Source organism: Mesocricetus auratus, unplaced genomic scaffold (genome assembly GCF_017639785.1).
Source record: "Mesocricetus auratus isolate SY011 unplaced genomic scaffold, BCM_Maur_2.0 Super-Scaffold_100014, whole genome shotgun sequence".
Lineage (NCBI taxonomy): Eukaryota > Metazoa > Chordata > Mammalia > Rodentia > Cricetidae > Mesocricetus > Mesocricetus auratus.
Window position 1 is genome coordinate 2,776,848 of NW_024429197.1, and position 4,291 is coordinate 2,781,138.

At 48.1% G+C, this 4,291-nt stretch overlaps 1 pseudogene; it reads left to right on the forward strand.

Moving 5' to 3' along the window:
- Positions 1 to 504: 504 nt before the first annotated feature.
- On the forward strand, positions 505 to 1,438 carry LOC121144067 (annotated as a pseudogene).
- Positions 1,439 to 4,291: the final 2,853 nt, after the last annotated feature.

Here is a 4,291-nt window from a genome sequence, read left to right on the forward strand (position 1 = left end):
TCCCAGTCCATGAATCTAAGTGAGGCACAGGCCCTGGCACACAGCTTTCCTCTTCCGCTTGCCGGGGCTTGACGCTCTAGGGCGTACCCACCCACCCCTTCTTAGCTGGTGCAGGCCCCTTCCACTCACACTGCACTGGGCAAGCCTTACACCTATATGCACGTCTGTTCAATGGGACGGAGCTCAGGTGATTCTGTTACCCGCACCACCTAAAACCAGGCATGGCGGTGCATGCCTGTAATCTTAGTGCTCTGGAGGTGGAGGCAGGAGGATGAGAAGTTCTAGGTCATCCTTGCTGATACAGTGAGTTTTAGGTAAGCTTAGTTTCAAAAGTAGAAGGGGGGCTGGATGGGGCGTGGCAGCAGGGCTGCCTCTTGGGTCCGTTTGCAGCCGTCTCTTTGTGTTCAGCCATAGGAAGCGGCAGACTTCTTGGTTCTTGGCTTTGTCTCCGGGGCCCCGGTCGCTTGGCCAGGTGACTCTGTACAGTGTGGGCACCCTGCCGTGATGGGTGATTTGTTCTGGCACAGTCGAGGGCGGCTTTTGCCCTCGCACATCCCTTCACAAGTCCTCACAAGCCTGGCTAAGGTCTGTAAGGAGGTGGAAACAGCATCTCTGTACATGAACGTACGTGGGTGTGCTTGCTCACCACCAGGAGTTGCTGCTGAGGGTCCTCCTCCTGCCTCCACCTCCCCAGTGCTGGGCTTACAGGCCTGCAGCAACATGCCCTGATTCAGGCAGCCCTGGGCCTGAAGCCCTGGGCCCACACATGCCAGGCAAACACTTTACTTTTTTTTTCTTCTTACTTTATTTTGAGGAGTTTTGCTTTGTAACCCAAGCCAGCCTCCAAATCACAATCCCTCCGCCTCTGCCTCTCCAGTGATAAAATCACAGGCATTCCATATCAAAATTATTTGGTCCAGCGTCTGACATACTGACATAGGCTTTCCTACAATACAGCCTCTAACAAAACTAGGCTGTCTCGAACCCCTGGCAACAGGATTGTTTACCTTTATACCAAGAAGGTTGGGAAAGCACCTGCATCCGCATGCGGTGTGTGTCCAGGCAGACTTTGAGGGGTTTGTGCTGTGAGACCGAAAGTCCTTATGAGACCGTCTAAGACAAAGAACCATGTCAGTGGGTCTATGGTGGGTGGTTCCAGGTGTGCCAAGTGTGTCCATGACACGATCAAGCGGGCTTTCCTAACTGAGGAGCAGAAAACTCTTGTGAAAGTGTTGAAGGCACAAGCACAGAGTCAGACAGCAAAATAAATATGCAGCTAAAAAAAAAAGAACACTTGTTGCTCTTGTAGAGGACCCGGGGTTCAATTCTTAGTACTCACCTGGTAGTTCACAACCTTCCTTAACTCTAGTTGGAGGGGACAAGAACCCCTGACCTCTGCAGGATACCACGCACAAATATTATATACATGCAGGCAAAAGACTCCTACACATAAATAAATCTTTAAAAAATAATAGTATTTCAGGTAGGGGTGTTGTGTACACCTTTAATCCCAGCACCTGGGAGGCAGAGGTAGACTGATCTTTCTGAGTTTGAGACCAGCCTGGTCTGCAGATCGAGTTCCAGGATATACAGAGAAACCCTCTTGAGAAATGGGGAGAAAAAAAGTATAGAATGAAAACAACTTAACAGGAGAATGCCCTATATGTTAATATTTTTATGCTTATTTTATCTTATCTTATGCATACGAGTGTGTTTTCCTGTGTGTATGTAAGTGCCTGGTGCCCGTGGGATCTGCAGCGTTTCCTCTGCAAGAGCAGCAAGCTTCAGCTGCTGAGTCATCATCACTGAAGCCCCAGTGTTTGTTATATTCATTTCACCACCACATGGGGGCACCTAGAATGAACACCTCAAAGGGTTAGTTAGCATTTGGGCCTTGGGAGCCAAAGAATGGTGTCATTTTTTTTCTGGTCAGATATGCCAAGGCTGGAGAGATGGCTCAGTGGCTAAGAGCCCTTGCTGCTCTTCTAGAAAACAGGGGTTTGATTCCCAGCACCCACATGGCAGCTCACTACTATCTGCAACTCTATTGCAATGCTACTGCTAGGCAGTTGGAGGTAAGAAGATTGGAGTGCGTTTGAAGCCAGTCTGGTCTACAGAGCGAGATCTTGTGTCGAAACCCCAAGTAACATGTTTTTTAGCACTGGCCTGACATGCGTGGGGCCTGAACTTAGTCTTTAATATTGATGAGAAAAATTTATTTATTTATTTTTTACTTAAAAACACACCTTTATGTCAGTGGGGAGGCCTCGGCATTCTTTGTGGTTTCGGGCAGTGGATCAGCATTTTTCCCTGGCATCCAGATGGACTTTGGGAGCCCATTCCACGTGGAGGGGTGCTGTCTCTGTCTGGACACATGGGAGAGGGCCTAGGCCTCACCCTCTCTGGAGAGTGAGTGGGGATTGGGTGGGGGGTTGGGGAGTGTTGAAGGGGGACAGGGAACTGGGAGGAAGGGAGGGAGAGAGAGCTGGGATTGATGTGTGAAACAGGCTTGTTTCTAATTTAAATAAATAAAAAAAAGCACATACTGCTCTTACAGAGGAAAAACAAAAAACAAAAACAAAACCCACACCATTAACCCCCTTTCTCAGAAGGCAGAAACAGGCAGGTCTCTGTGAGTTTCAGCCTAGCCTGGTCTACATAGTGAGCTCTAGGACAGCCAAGTGAGACCTGTCTTAAAATCAAAAACAACAAACAAACAAAAACCCTCTATCAACAACAACAAAATTATTTGTTTAATCTGTGTGTGTGTGTGATTTGTTTACTCTGTGTGTGTATGTGATTTGTTTACTCTGTGTGTGTGTGTGTAAATATGGACACCTGTAGGTGGACATGTACCATGGAATTTTTTTTTTTTTTGGTTTTTATGAGACAGGGTTTCTCTGTATTGTTTTGGAGGCTATCGGTCCAGCCCAGCCTCGAACTCACAGAGATCCGCCTGCCTCTGCCTCCCGAGTGCTGGGATTAAAGGGGTGCGCCACCACCGCCCGGCTACCATGGCATTTGTGTAGAGGTTAGAGGACAACTTTGTAGGGTTGGTTCTAGGGAACCTACCACCATGTAGGTTCTGAGGATCAAGCTCAAGTCATCAGGATTGGTGGCAAATATCCTCACCTGCTGAGCTGTCTCGATGGTCCTCCGTAACTTTTTTTTTTAATTGTGACAGGGTTTCTTGTATCGCAGTTGGGCTTTGAGTGAAGTAGCCGAGGGCGACCTTGAATTTCTAATCCTTGTGCCCCTATCTCTTGAATGCTGGATTGCAAGGTATAAGCCCCCTTGAGAAGTTTATTTGTCAGGGCTGGAGAGAGAGCTCCGTGGTTAAGAACACCTATTGCTCTTCTGGAAGACAAAGGTTCCATTCTCAGCTCCCACAAGGCAGTTCACTACTGTCTATAACTCTATTGCCACATTACTGCTAGGTAGGCTGAGGCGGGAGGATCAGCATGGATTTGAGGCTGTCGAGAAATGGAGTCTGTATTTCCATTTCTGTGGGATCTAACACCCTCTACCTCTACTAGCATCCATGAGCACCAGGCACACACACGGTGAACAGACACATATGGCAAAACACCTGTATGTACTAAAGAATAAAAGCTGATGGGCGGGGTCCTGAGGCACAAACCTGAGGCCTCCTTCATGCTAAGCAAACCCTCTGCCAACTGGGCCACATCTGTAGCCCTGACACCTGTACCCGGCTGTGAATTGGGGAACTAACGATATGAGGGAAGAGAAAATGAGGGTTTTGTTCTTGGCCAAGAGCAGACATGGGAGACCCAAGGTTTGTTTTTCACTCCTTGGGTGGGGGTTGTTCCAGAAGCTGGATAAAAGAAAGGAGGGGCGGAAGAAGCTTCGAAGGGGAGGGTTGTGGTTATGTTTTCTGTGAATGGCATTTTTCAGGAATTCGGGTGTGGCCCTTTTCTGTGCTTTTCTGTCCAGTCATCACCTGGCAATCCAGGCCAACTGTCAACTGTCCTGGCATTTGGGGAAGGTTGTCACTGAGTGTGTAGATAGGATTTTTTTCTGATTCAGGGTTTCTGTATGTACTCCTCGCTGTCCTGGAACTCACTCTGGATACCAGGCTGGCCTCAAACTCACAGAGATCCCCCTGCCTCTGCCTCCCGAGCTCAGGGATTAAAGGCATGTGTCACCATTGCCCGGCACATGTTTTCTAAGACAGGTTTTTACTATGTAGCTCTGGTTAGCCTGCAATTCTTTTTTTTTTTAATTTTTATTTTATGTGTGTGTGTTGGGTCCCCTGGAACTGAAATTACAG